Source organism: Lepidochelys kempii, chromosome 23, assembly GCF_965140285.1.
Source record: "Lepidochelys kempii isolate rLepKem1 chromosome 23, rLepKem1.hap1, whole genome shotgun sequence".
Lineage (NCBI taxonomy): Eukaryota > Metazoa > Chordata > Testudines > Cheloniidae > Lepidochelys > Lepidochelys kempii.
Window position 1 is genome coordinate 8,420,105 of NC_136402.1, and position 14,932 is coordinate 8,435,036.

General features: G+C 57.7%; 1 protein-coding gene across 5 annotated transcripts in view; it reads right to left on the reverse strand.

Annotated features, from left to right (window-relative positions):
* The window catches only part of EXOC3L2 (exocyst complex component 3 like 2), a 33,864-nt gene extending 19,213 nt beyond the window's left edge, over window positions 1–14,651 (reverse strand). For 4 of the 5 annotated variants that reach the window (XM_078850125.1, XM_073322232.2, XM_078850127.1 and 1 more), the window contains exon 1: window positions 8,793–8,897. The gene's annotated coding sequence lies outside the window, so the exon portion shown is untranslated. Of the gene's footprint in view, window positions 1–8,792; window positions 8,898–14,580 lie in introns of those variants that run through there. The other variant, XM_073322233.2, reaches the window with a different exon arrangement.
* Between the last annotated feature and the right edge of the window lie 281 nt (window positions 14,652–14,932).

Sequence of the window (14,932 nt, forward strand, 5' to 3'; positions counted from 1 at the left end):
AGAATACTCTGGGAGACCGTATCAAAAGCTTTGCCAAAGTCAAGATATATCACGACCACCACTTTTCCCATATCCAGAGCCAGTTATCTCATCATAGAAGGCAATCAGGTTGGTCAGGCATGACTTGCCCTTAGTGAATCCACGATCAGGAACAGTCAACACCTTCCTCTCCTCCAAGTGGTTCAAAATGGATTCCTTGAGAACCTGCTCCATGATTTTTCCAGTGACTGATTCTCGTTCTTCCCTTTTTTAAAGATGGGCACTATATTTGCCTTTTTCCAATCGTCCAGGACCTCCCCCGATCGCCAGGTGTTTCTCTGCAATCACATCAGCCAACTCCCTCAGCACCCTCGGATGCATTGCGTCCGGCCCCATGGACTTGTGCATATCCAGCTTTTCTAGATAGTCCTTAACCTGTTCTTTCACCACTGAGGGCTCCTCACCTCCTCCCCATACTGTGCTGCCTAGGGCAGCTGTCTGGGAGCTGACCTTGTCTGTAAAGATGGAGGCAAAAAAAGCATTGAGTAAGAACATAAGAATGGCCACACTGGGTCAGACCAAAGGTCCATCTCGCCCAGCATCCTGTCTTCCAACAATGGTCAATGCCACGTGCCCCTGAGGGAATGAACAGGACAGGTAATAATCAAGTGATACATCCCATCACCCATTCCCAGCTTCTGGCAAACAGAGGCTAGGGACACCATCCCTGCCCATCCTGGCTAATAGCCATTGATGGACCTATCCTCCATGAATTTATCTAGATCTTTTTTTAACCCTATTATAGTCTTGGCCTTCACAACATCCTTTGGCAAGGAGTTCCACAAGTTGACTGTGCGTTATGTGAAAAAATATTTCCTTTTGTTTGTTTTAAAACCTGCTGCCTATTAATTTCGTTTGGTGGCCCCTAGCTTTTGTGTTATGAGACAGAGTAAACAAAACTTCCTTATTTACTTTCTCTACACCAGTCATGATTTTATAGACCTCTATCATATCCCGCCTTAGTTGTCTCTTTTCCAAACTGAAAAGTCCCAGTCTTATTAATCTCTCCTTATACAACAGCTGTTCCATACCCCTAATCATTTTTGTTGCCCTTTTCTGAACCTTTTCCAATTCTAATATATCTTTTGTGAGATGGGGCAACCACATCTGTATGCAGTATTCAAGATGTGGGCGTACCATGGATTTATATAGAGGCAATATGATATTTTCTGTCTTATTATCTATCCCTTTCTTAATGATTCCCAACATTCTGTTGGCTTTTTTGACTGCCGCTGCACGCTGAGTGGATGTTTTCAGAGAACATCTAAATCCACTATATCCACTGTATCCCCCTTGTCCACATGGTTGTTGACCAAAGAATTCTAGGAGATTGGTGAGGCATGATTTACTTTTATAAAAACCATGCTGACTCTTCCCCAACAAATTATGTTCATCTATATGTCTGACAATTTTGTTCTTTACTATAGTTTCAACCAGTTTGCCCGATACTGAAATGAGGCTTACTGGCCTGTAATTGCTGGGGTTATCTCTGGAGCCCTTTTTAAAAATTGGTGTCACATTAACTATCCTCCAGTCATTAGGTACAGAAGCTGATTTAAATGATAAGTTACAGATGACAGTTAGTAGTCCTGCAATTTCACATTTGAGTTCCATCAGAACTCTTGGGTGATACCATCTGGCCCTGGTGACTTATTACTGTTTAGTTTATCAATTTGTTCCAAAACCTCCTCTAGTGACACCTCAATCTGGGACAGTTCCTCAGATTTGTCACCTAAAAAGAATGGCTCAGATTTGGGAATCTCCCTCACATCCTCAGCCATAAAGACGGATGCAAAGAATTCATTTAGTTTCTCTGCAATGGCTTTATCATCCTTGAGTGCTCCTTTAGCATCTCGATCGTCCAGTGGCCTCACTGGTTGTTTAGCAGACTTCCTGCTTCTGATGTAGTTTCAAAAAGTAATAGCAAAATTTTTTTTTGTCTTTGGCTAGCTGTTCTTCCAATTCTTTTTTGGCATTCCAAATTACATATATATATTTTTAAGTACTTCAGCTTTTTCCACATCATGTGTCACTAGGTTGCCTCCCCCATTCAGTAAGGGTCCCACACTTTCCCTGACCACCTTCTTGTTGCGAACATACCTGTAGAAACCCTTCTTGTTACCCTTCACATCCCTTGCTAGCTGCAGCTCCAATTGTACTTTGGCCTTCCTGATTTCACTCCTGCACGCTTGAGCAATATTTTTATACTCCTCCCTCGTCATCTGTCCAAGTTTCCACTTCTTGTAAGCTTCCTTTTTGTGTTTAAGCTCACCGAAGATTTCTCTGTTAAGCCAAGCTGGTCGCCTGCCATATTTGCTATTCTTTCTGCACTTCAGAATGGTTTGTTCCTGTGCCATCAATCAGGCTTCTTTAAAATACAGCCAGCTCCCCTGGACTCCTTTCCCCCTCGCATTAGCCTGTACGTACCCTGTACCCCATCGCACGCTCTGTACCCGGTATCGCACATGCCTTGTACCCTGTACTCCATCGCACGTCCTGTACCCTGTATCTCACATACCCTGTACCGTCACACGTCCTGTACCCCACAAACGCTATACCCCATCGCACACCTTGTACCCTGTATCACACATGCCTTGTACCCCATTGCACACCCTATACCACACATGCCCTGTACCCCACTGCACTTGCCCTGTACCCCCAATCACCCAGCATACCCTCAACCCACACGATATGCCGCATCACACACCATGTACGCCCATCCCACGCCTGCCATATCGATCACACTGTGTACCCCATATGATCCTCCATGCACACCCATCCCATGTGCCCCCACCCCATGCCATGCCACACTCCTGTCCCACTCTAGGCAGCCCCCCTCACCAATACACCCTGCTGTGCACAGTACCTACACAAATTCAGGACCACTTCCTTCCTGGGCTTCAGTTGTATCCAGAATCAACTCTGGGTCAACGGATACATTTTCAACCATCATAGGCTGACAGGCTTTTTCTGTCTGCTCTACAAACAGAAAAGAGCTGGAGAAACATTCCCCTTTAACAGCCAAACAGCTTGGGATCTCATTTCAGGCTTGACAAAGCCCTGGCTGGGATGATTTAATTGGGGATCGGTCCTGCTTTGAGCAGGGGGTTGGACTAGATGACCTCCTGAGGTCCCTTCCAACCCTGATATTCTATGATTCCCTTGTCCCAGCACACAGGGCTGTTCACAGACAACTGCTTGGAGACCAGGGTAGCTCCCTCCATAGGCAAGTCAATACCCCTGACAGACACAGGAACGTTTCCTTCACTGTCACAATTCTCCACCCAGGTAACAGGTAAGGTGTAGGGATGCTCATATTCCACTAACCTCACCTGACTAGCTAGACAAAGCCACCAGCTCAGAAGGCTGCCTAGGCTCATCTAAACTCTCTTTGCCGTCCCCTCCTTTAACAGATGAGCTGCTGTTTTCACAACTACTGTCTTACTACACGGAGCTACTTTAAGCACATCACTTTTACCTGGGCCAGGCTTACTTTCCCAAGCTTTGCTAGCCAACAGTGTATCACTCACCAAGACTGTCCCCCTTCCTTCCTCAGTTTGGGCTTTAACCTGATCACCAGCTTTAATTTGCTCTAGAGAAACATTTCCCTGAGCCTTATCTAATGCCAGATTCACTTCTGAGATACCAGACAGACACTCAGAAATGTTTTCCACATATACACTGCTTCTTTGCACAGACAAACAGCCATCTTCCTCAGACAAAACATTTGGAGAAACCCTCTGTAGGCAAATCCTTGCCCGTAGTGTAGACAGGTTCAGGATTATTTCTTTGCTGTGACTGATTTATGTCAACTTGACTGAACAAAGCTTTAATATCATCCCCGATCCTTAGGCAATAACTTCCTTACACTTCATGTGTAATGCCATTCCATTCAAGATAGATTCTGGCTAAAGGCACACTTACAGCAAACTCATAGGGGATTACACTATTCACACTCTGATTTGGTAAATAATCCTCCTCTTTGACAAGATCCGCTTTAACAAGAGTGACGTTAGAAGCTGTAATTTGCCCTAAACAGCTTTACCATTGACTTTTACATTCTCTGCACAAGTTATGGGGTTACCTTCACCTGAGCTCACAGTAAAAGCATTTACATAAAAGGTGGCAGTGTTGGGGTAAATTGGGTTACACCCAGACCACTGCTTAGAGTCAAACAATGTACCAACTGGATAGATTCTATCCCCATCTCTGTTGTTGAGAGGAGCTGGCTTTCCAGGATGATACAGTCGGTTCCTGTTGGTCCTTTATTCTTTTGATTTGGAGCTTAAGTCTGTCCATTTCTGCCTTAGCTTCTAGTTCCTGCAGTCGAATATATGCCATTCTTTGTTCACGTTCAAAACACCGGCGTTCTCTTTCAGCAGCTTCTCCTTCCATATCAGCTATTTTTTGCTTTTGTTCAAGTTCTTTTGTTCAAGTTCACTGCAAGCATTTTCGCTGGGTCTGCTTCCTTATCATTGGCAATCAGGGTGACCAGATGTCTCGATTTTACAGGCACCGTCCCGATATTTGGGGCTTTTTCTTATATAGAGGCCTATTACCCCCCACCCTGTCCTGATTTTTCACACTCGCTATCTGGTCACCCTACTGGCAATTAACCGATTTTTCAGTTCCTGCTCTGGGGCCTTTTTCTTAAAAGACCGCGCTCTCTGTATGCACAATGGCGGGGGGATTGCCCAGGAAACTGTCAGTCAGGCTTCCCTAAGTTGACTTTGCCTCCTCCACAGCCAGAGCTTCTCGTCTATCCGGCCACAGATCCTCTCCCCCCCCCCCCCCCCCGCCCACGGTACCCCAGAACCTCAGGTGGAGTCACTGATGTCCTTGGCTCCCAAAATGAATCACGTCTCAGCAGATCCACCATTGGCACGAGTTCAAACCTGCAAGTGACCCATGTCCCAGGCTGCAGGAGAAGAGGAAACCCCCCCCAGGGCCTCTGCCCATCTGACCTGGGGAGGGGGGGGGAATTCCTTCCTGACCCCACCTCTGGCACTCAGACCCACCAGCTGGACAGCTGGGAAAGGATTCTCTGTAGTAGCTCAGAGCCCTCCCCGTCTAGCGCCCCATGTCCAGCCATTGGGGATATTACCTAAGAGCAGACAAGGCTGGGCCACATGCCATTGCAGGCTGCCTCATGGTCTCCTCCTCCCCCCGCCCGCCCCCCATCAGCCTCCTAGTCCCTTCAGCCACCATCAGCCTCCTGGTCCCCTCCCGCATCAATCTCCTGGTCCCCGCCCCCCACCCGCCTCATGGTTCCCCTCCCCTCGCTTCCACCTCTTTGTCCCCTCCCCTCAGCCTCATGATCCCATTCCGCCCCCCACCATCAACCTCATCGTCCTGTTCCACTCCCTACCCCCACCAGCCTCTGGGTCTCCTCCTGGCATCAGCCTCCTGGTCCCCTCCCTTCCATTTCCGAGGACTGGGTTTGGCTTTGAAAAGACAGAGGTAAAAACAAAATCCTGTATGTGCATCTGTCCCCCGCCCCCGTCTTGTGGTTGGGTTTGAACCCTGGCCCCTCAGCACCATCACCCAGACTGCGGGCACTGGCATGTCAGGACTAGCTGTTATCTCTGAGGGGAGAAGTGCTGGGTACATAGGCGGGCCAGGGCACCCAACCCAGCTGTCTCTCTTCCTCACCCCCAAGGAGGGGGCTCCTGCCCTGTGTGGTGCTCCCAGGGGAGATGAGACGCTGGCAGAGGGGTAAGCCTGGGCCCAGGGGTTCCCAGTGCAGTGTCCGGTGGTGGTGTGAGCCCAGCCTGGGAACTGCCCACATTTCAGGAGCCCCCACCCTGTAGCTCAAGCCTGGGCTACGTGGGAAGTGTTTGCTGCAGGTGTGAATTTAAAGTGACCCACTCAGACGGTGCCATCCCTGGGGATGCTCTTCGCACCCATACAGCTCGTCAACAGTTGGTTTCAACGTGCTACCCAAAGTAGGTCGGTGTCATTATCCCCAGGTGGGGAAACTGAGGCACCGAGGGGCAAAGTGACTTGCCCTGGGTAACACAGCAGGCCAGTGGCAGAGCCAGGAACAGGAATGAGTCTATCGATGAGGCTACACTGAGGACACCGTCTCAGTGTATCCCTGCTCCACATGCAGTGTCTGTCCCAGTGCAACCACATGGGTTCAGGGCTGATTTTCACCAACTTAGTCGGGCACATCCCGACACTGGGACAAAGGGAGAACTCCCTCCCCATCCAGCATGGCAACAACTCTGCCAGGCCCAACACATTATCCCAGTATAACTGCCCTCATCCTCACAGGGCTGGACGGCTTTCACTACACTGGGACGAGTTTCTGGTGTAGACAAGCCCTGAGCTCATATCCCTGGGGAAGGAGGTTGAGATAAACCAAACCCAGGTGCTCCTGTGTGGGGCGGGGGTGGGGGGCAGGGAGGAGGGGACGGACTCCGCAAGGGCCATTCTAGGTCATTTCCCTGGCTAGGCAGGGCCTAGTTACACCTGTAGAACTGGTCAGACTCTCCCATGTAGACAAGGATCAGCCACATGGGAAGGGAATTTCTGGGAGACAAAGCAAAGGCCCAAGGGGTCCATTCAGCTGAACAGCAAAGATCTGCTGCAAACACTGGCGGGGGGGAGAGCAGGTCACAAGAATTCTTTGTACTGGAGTGCGAGAGACAAACTAAGTCTGTCTCTGACACTGCCCCGCCCCACACACCTCTCTGCACCGCCAGCCCCCTTTCCACACCCTTCTCTCTGCACACGCACACCCCCACACCTCCAGCCCGCAGAGATACACAGGCCGGACTCAGATTGGGAGCTAGAGCTGCCCTACCGGGAACGTGGATTCTTCCAACCCCTTTCACAGATGCTCATCACCACCGGACCCAGCACAGCTGCAGCCTCCCCGTGCACCTCAAATGCACAACCGGGAGGCTGAGCCCCCCAACCCCACCCCCAAGGTCTGGGTGAACTTTCAGACAACAGCGGTTCTAATAACCCTAGTACGGGGCTTCTCAACCCTCGATCTCCAAGCTCCTCGCCTGGGCAGGAGCGCCCCTCTTTCGCCCAGGGCCAGATGGAGGCCCAGAGGGGGAGTTGCTTGCCCAGGGTTGGGGGGCTGAGCAAGGCCCAGTGGCAAAGAGAACCAGATTCCATGGGGGCTGATCTCCCCCTTACCCCCAGTTCTGCCAGGGCTGTTGGGGAGAGGCAGATGGGATGCCAGCCATGCCCAGGGCGGTGCCTGGCGAGCTCGGCCTGCTGGGGGAGGCTGACAAGCACTGGGCGACTGGGCCGGGGAACGCTGGGGGGAGCTGAGTTCTGCCTCCATTTCCAAGGGAGAAATGCCCCCCTTCCCCACTCTATAGGCAGCCAAGACAAAAGCGAAACTGCCACTCCCTGGGAGCAGAGCAAACACCCTGGGGGCCCCAGCCACGCAGGGGACAAAGGGCTTCTGTGAGCCGGTGCCCATCTATACTGAAGACAGCAGATTGATGCCCGAGCGCCAGGCCTGAGCACAGGACTTTGCCCTGCTCTGCCCGCAGGCTCCGCAGTGGCCTTGGGCACCTGCCTCTGCCCGGGCCGAGAGCAGAGCCCAGCCCTGCAGGGGAGGAGTGGCAGGAGGAGGCTTTTCTGGGCACTGACTGCGACAGGATCCAGCACAGGCTAATTTATGGTGTTGCCAACTGGCACAGCCTGGCCGCATGCCAAGCCACAGCCCAGCTGGCCACGGCTCTGCATCAGCCCAGCCACGCTCCTGGCCCTCACCTTCTGAAGCCACTTGCCCCAGGAAGAATCCCAGGCAGGAGAGTGGGCACTGGTGTACGTGGCCGTGCGAGGGGAAGGCATCAATGGACCCGACTCCTTGTGCTTGGCACTGGCCTGCTAAGCCCTGCACCGGGGGTGGAGGGCGCCCGCATGGAGATAAAACTGCATCCAGCTAATCCCGGACTTCCCACCCCCAAACCCCTCCCCCCGGGAGCTGGTCCCATCAGGGTCAGCAACAAACCTCTGAACTCAGGAGGAGACACCTGGAGCTTCCGACAGCTCAGCCCCCTATGCCCCCGGGGCTGCCAGGCCAGCCCAGAGCCCCTGAACCCCTCCCCTGCCCCCCAGCCAGCACACAGCCCCCTGAACGCCCCCTCACCCTCAGACCAGCACACAGCCCCCCTGAACTCCCTCCCGCACCACCCAGCCAGCACACAGCCCTTCTCAACCCAGACCAAAACAGAGCCCCCCCACAGCTCAGGCCAGCACAGAGCCCCATCCTCCTCTCCCCTAGTCCTGCACACAGCCCCCCTGAGCCCCCTTCCCGCACCCCCAGCCAGCACACAGCCCCCCCGAATCCCCCTCCCGCACCCCGTCCAGCCAGCACACAGCCCCCCCGAATCCCCCTCCCGCACCCCCTCCAGCCAGCACACAGCCCCCCCGAATCCCCCTCCCGCACCCCCTCCAGCCAGAACACAGCCCCCCCTGAACCCCTCTCAACCCCGACCAAAACAGAGCCCACACACACAGGTCCAGGCCTGCACAGAGCCCCCCTGATCCCCCCCAAGCCGGCACAGAGCCCCCGCCGTCAGCGCCCCCCGGGGAGCCCCCAGCCCCTGACACCGTGACCCCAGGCTGAAGCAGCGGCACGGGGTGGGGAGCTCCCGGGCACCCCGAGCGGCTGCAACCCCCCAGCCCGGCCCGGCCCGGCCCCTCGGGAGCCCATCGCGGGTGTGGCCCTGCGACGGTCCCCGCTGCCCCAACCCTCGCCCCGAGCAGTGTGGAGCCGGTACCTGGGTCTGCATCGCGCCTCTGAGAGCGGCCCCTACGGCCGGGGCCCCCCGCGTCCGGCTCGGCAGGTGGCCACCCGGCGCCACCGGTCGCCACCGTCCCTTTGACCGCTGGGGCTGGGCGAGCAGCTCCGGGAACTCCTGGGCAGCGAGCCGGCCCCGCCCTCCCTTGGGGCAGGACAGGGGCGGGGAGCAGCCAGCGCTGAGCCGCCTGGGGTTATGGGGCAGGGAGCCACCCCCACGGAGCCGCCTGGGGCTAGGGGGCAGGGTGCTGTGGGCACTGAGCTGTCTGGGCTATGGGGCAGGATGGGGGGGGAAGTAGCCCTCACTAAGCCACCTGGGTTATGGGGCAGGACAGGGGCAGAGAGCAGCCAGCACTGAGCCACCTGAGCTATGGGCAGGTAGCAGCCCGCACTGAGCCATGCCAGGCTATGGGGCAGGACGGGTGCGGAGATGCCCGCACTGAGCCATGCCGGGCTATGGGGCAGGACAGGTGTGGAGCTGCCCGCACTGAGCCATGCCGGGCTATGGGGCAGGACGGGTGCGGAGATGCCCGCACTGAGCCATGCCGGGCTATGGGGCAGGACGGGTGCGGAGATGCCCGCACTGAGCCATGCCGGTCTATGGGGCAGAACGGGTGCGGAGATGCCCACACTGAGCCATGCCGGGCTATGGGGCAGGACGGGTGTGGAGCTTCCCGCACTGAGCCATGCCGGGCTATGGGGCAGGACGGGTGCGGAGATGCCCGCACTGAGCCATGCCGGGCTATGGGGCAGGACGGGTGCGGAGATGCCCGCACTGAGCCATGCCGGGCTATGGGGCAGGACGGGTGCGGAGATGCCCGCACTGAGCCATGCCGGGCTATGGGGCAGGACGGGTGCGGAGATGCCCGCACTGAGCCATGCCGGGCTATGGGGCAGGACGGGTGCGGAGATGCCCGCACTGAGCCATGCCGGGCTATGGGGCAGGACGGGTGTGGAGCTTCCCGCACTGAGCCATGCCGGGCTATGGGGCAGGACGGGTGCGGAGATGCGTGGTTTATGCTCATGTGGACATGCCCAGGGCACAAGCACAAACATGCCACACGCTCATGTACGCACATCTGCGCCCAGACACGCCCCCCCGTCAGGGGTCGGCTACAGTTGCTGCGAGTCCCTGGGTGCTCCCAATCCCCCACCCCTCAGCCAAGCTGTCTCCAGCTGCTCTCACCTCCCCCTTGTGTGGGTGTTTGTTGGTGGGGGGCGGGGAGCGTAGGGCCCATCACTGGTACCTGAGCCCCACAAATGGGAATTCCCTACATGCCCTGGAGGGGAGAAGCCTCACTGACCCCAGCACAGCCCCCAGCTGAGCCAGCCTCAGCTGCCCCCAGATCCAAAGGGGCCCTCAATTTGGGGTGCAGGTGACTGGGACCTTGGCTGATTTCCAGTGGGGCCGCGCTGCAGGGTCATCTCCGCACATTCGGGTGCCCATATCCGGAGAGCGTCCCAGGGGCAGTCTGGACGAGGCCTGAATTCCTCACAGGGGAGGGTCGGAGCCAGAGTCTGAGCCCTGGGTGTGCACACAGGCGTGATAAGATCTGCAGAACCCTGGTGTCCTTTCTGTTTTGCCACAAGGCGCCATCTCTTGGGAACGCTTGGCTCCAAGAACCCCAGATTGGGACCACTCCCCTCTCAGAGCTGGAGCTCCCAGCCCCCCACTCTAACCACCAGACCCCACGCCGCTCTCAGAGCTGGGGCCAGAACCCAGGAGTCCTGGCTTTGAGCCCTCCTCCTTTAACCAATTGCCCCCACTTCCCTAAGCCAAGAAAGGAACCCGGTTGTCCTGACTCCAGGTCTCTGCCAACTCTAACCACTAGACCCCACTCCCCCGCCAGAGCTGGGTAGGGACCGGCCTGCACCCATAGATCACAGCCATCAAGTCAGCCGGTGGATTTTAGAGCACTTAGAAAACCCAGCTGGTGAACAGCGAGGAGCCTAGGGAAGGACAAGCCCTTCCCAGCCCCTTCTTGCCCGTCCCTGGAGCTAAGGCTGTGTCCACACAGCCACTTTCGGCACTAAAACTTTAGTCGTTCGGGGGTGTGAAAAAGCATGCGACATGGACAGCGCTTTATGGCGATACAGCGACCCCCCCCCCCTCGTTCGGGGTGATTATTTTTGATCGCCGGGAGAGCTCGCCCCCAGCAATGGAGCGTGAGGACACTGCCCACATCACAGCGCTGCCGCGGCCATACCATAACGTAGGCAGCGTAGGCCTCACGTCTGCGCCCTGCGATCGGGGCAGGCAGCACTCCAGGCTCTGCTTCCCCCCAAGGCCTGCCAGAGCTCCCAGCCAAGCCTGTGGGGCAGGAACTCTCCTTGTTCGGACTCGCCCAGAGGCCAGCAAAGCTCTCCGGGGAAACACCAAGTGTGTGTGTGTGGGGGGTGGGGGAACGACACGGAGCGAACCCGTTTTCCAGCACACACCCGGGGATCGAACGGCGAAAACTCTGCCATGTCTCCCCCTGTTTGTGTCTAACAGGCACAATTGCAGCCCCCCCCACACACACATACCACAGCCCCGTGGGGCTCAACACCTTGGGGTGCCCCATAGAGGCCTCTAGACAAATGGGAAACCAGGTCGCCCCTCTGCAGCTTCCTGCCTGGCTCAGACGCCAGCTGTGCCCAGGCCAGCAATGGGCAGAGCACCTGTTGTGCCCAGTGCCACACAGGTCCTGAGGCTAGGAGCCCTGCCCAGAGGCTGTCCCCCAGCAGCAGGACAGGAGCCCTGCTGGCATGGCACTGGGACCCTGGGGGGCAGGGAGCCCGTGAGTCACATCCCCAAGCTCCGGAGGCGCCGACTGAGACCAGGAAATGACCCCCAGGCCGGAGGGCTGCAGACGGCAGGAAACGGGGCTGGCTCCCTCTGCGCTGAGCTGGCAGCCCGGGCAGGAGCCGGGGAGGGGGCAGCGGACCGCAGCACACAGGGCTCAAGTCCGCAGGAGGAAGGACTGGGGTCTCGCAGCTCTAGAAAGAGCTGGGGAGCCAGGACTCCTGGGTTCCATCTTCAGCTCTGGGAGGGGAGTGGGGTCTAGTGGTCAGAGCAGGGGCGTGGGAGCCAGGACTCCTGGGTTCTACCCTCAGCTCTGGGAGAGGAGTGGGGTCTAGCGTATGCCTACGCTGCAAAAATAACCTCGCAGCAATGAGTCCCAGCGCCCAGGTCAATTGACTCGGGCTATGGGGCTAAAAATAGTCGTGTAGACTCTGAGCCCCACCCATCTCGCTGGGATTCAGACTACACTGCTGTTCTTGTCCTCACAGTCTGAGCCCCGTGAGCCGGGGTCTGTAGAGTGGGGTCTGAGACTCACGGCTGCAGCGTTTGTTCTTTGCCACTTAGACCTATCATGGTGGCTTAGAGCAGGGGACAGGGACAGGACTCCTGGGTCTTCCCCCCACACACACCCCCCATTTGCCTTGCTTTGCAATCTGCAGTGACCCTCTGCCTGCCCCTCTCTGCATCAGGGACAGGAGTTAATTCTCCAGACCTGCTCCCTCGGGGCACCCTGGCGCCTCTGCTGAAAAGTGCCTGGCAGGGCTTGGGTTGTTGGGCCTGCTGGGGGCTGAGAGCCCCTGGCTGGGGGCCGAGGGGGTATTCCTCGCCCTAGAGCCTGCAAGGAGCCCAGCTGTCTCACTTCTTACTGCCACGCCAGCTGGCAGCTTTCTGTGCAAGTCTGGGCCACCCCGCACCGGTGGGGCAGAGGCACCGGCTCCTGCCATCAGGCTGGCAGGCGAGTAGATGCCCCTTTCCAGCCATACAAGAGACGAAGGAGACCCCTGCCCTGCGGAGCCGACAATCGGGGGCGGGGGCAGGGCACAGGGTATGGGAGTGGCTCTGGGGACAGTGACAGGGGCAGATTAGATGTGGGCTAGGACTGGGGAGGCCCCTCAGGAGAGGAACTGTCTGCCATGTGTTTGTACAGCACCTAGCACCAGGGGGGCGGGGGCTGATTTGTGGCTTCTGGGTGATACGGCATCACAGATCATAATACAAATGTGCTCCCCCCACCCCATCCCCAATCCCCCCACACACACCCATGCCCCCGTCGCCCTTGCACCCCTCCCTGTCAGGAGCGGCTGCTCTGGACTGACAGATAGGAGGCGCCCCCCTGAGGCCAGCACAGAAGCAGGGGCTGCAGGATGGCCCCCGGACAAGCCCAGGGACAGAGACCTTGCAGGGTGCCCAGGGAGAGGGGGGCAGACAGTGCATCTGGAGGGTAATACAGTAATTACCAGCAGCCAAAGCCAATGTGCCTGGAAGCTCTGCTCCCAAGGCAGGGCGAGCGGGGGTTCCCCTCTGCACAGCATGGGAGCAAAAGTCCAAAGGTCCAGGGATCAAACTCCTGCAGAGTCTGGCCACATTGCATGGTGAGGAACATTGACTGAGGTCTAGTGGTTAGAGCAGGGGGGCTGGGAGCAGGGACTCCTGGGTTCTAACCCAGCACTGGGATGGGAGCAGGCTCTAGTGGTTAGAGCAGGGGGTCCAGGAGCCTATCCCTGGCTCTGGGAGGGGAGTGGGGTCTAGTGGTTAGAGTGGGAAGCAAGGACTCCTGGGATCTATTCTTGGCTCTGCGGCAGAGAAAGCGTCTGTAGACTTTTCTCCCCCTGTGACAAAGGGGCGCTGGCACTGGCTGGCCTCCTAGGGCCACGAGATTGGCAGGTGCCAGGTTTCCTGCCTCTGCCCTGCTGTGGGGTCCTGGGTGAGTCCCTGAGCCTCAGGCTCCCCGGGGTCAAACTGTACTTTGGTGCTGGATGGGGATGGGCAAAGTTGGGAGAGAGAAGGGGGAAGGGGAGCAGAGAGATAAAAGAGAGGGGTAGTTGGTGGGGGGGCAAGAGCCAGAGGGATGGGGGGGATGGGTGACAGATGGGAGGAGGGAGAAGAGGGATGTGGGGGTGGGGCAGCCATGGGGAACGGGGGATGTGGGGTGGGCAAGGGGGGCTGGGCAGGCACAGAGGGACATGGCCTAGCAGACACATGGACGGGGGAGGACCTGTTTTCCCTTCCCAGGGTCCCAGTCCCACTAGGCCCCCCCAAGGGATGCAGCACCAAGACGAGGCCAGTAGGTCCAGCCTGGCTGGGGAGCCAGCCCCACCCCGCAGGGACTGGCTTGAGATCAGGGACCTCCCGCCACAGGGCTGGCTGCTGCCGGGGCTTGTGCCCATCTGCCTCGTCAGGGGAGCCCTGCTTGGACCATACCAGGACCAGGCTGCGTTGGGCTTGCCAGGATGGTGAAGGCAGCAGCTGGGCAGAGACTTGGCTCATTCCCATTCACCTGGCACCAACAACTCCGATCAGCTGGACACGTACCCAGCACCGGCTCCGGCTCTCTCAGCCAGCAGGGCACGTACCCAGCACCGGCTCTGCACCCTGCTGCATCCCCGACAGTGGCTTAATGATCCTGACATACCACACAACCTGCCCCAGCCCTGTGGCACCCTGATGTGAGGCTCACGGACACACAGAATCCTGGGGGAGAAGTGGGGTCTAGTGGTTAAAGCAGGGAGTTAAGCTGCAGGACTCCAGGGTTCTGATTCCTGGCTTAGTCCCTGACCTGCTGAGAGACACTGGACAGCTCTCTTCCCCTCCCTGTGCCTCAGTTTCCTCCCTCCAGTGGGACTGGTCCTGCCCGGCATCTGGGGATATTGGTGAAGCGCTTTGGGCCCCTTGGCTGGCTGGAGTGAGAGCTGGGCAGGGGCAGCGGGTCGGGGGAATGGGGATGGCGGCTCATGGGAGCAGGAGTCCCGCACACCCCCCTTACCGTGCTCTGAAGGTGACTCTGGGGCTCACTCCATCTCCTGCTTGCCGGGACACAGCCGCACTGGCCAGTGGCTCCGCAGTGAGCTGGACGCCTGGAGGAGATGGAGGGTGTCGGAGCGGGGGGGCTGGTTTCCTGAGAGGAAGCCCTTCCCTGTGGCCCTGGCTGGAAGCCTCCCACGCCGCAGCAGGGTAATCACCGGTTTTTCTGGGCTCGGGAGACTGCACCGGTGTCTGTCTGGAGAGCGGCTGCCCCCCCCATGCCCCAGGGGAGCATCAGCACAGGGTTAGCTCTAGGGGGCGCTGCTGGGGGGCTGGCATCAACGTGGGACTGTGGATCTGGGGAGAGGCCAGTC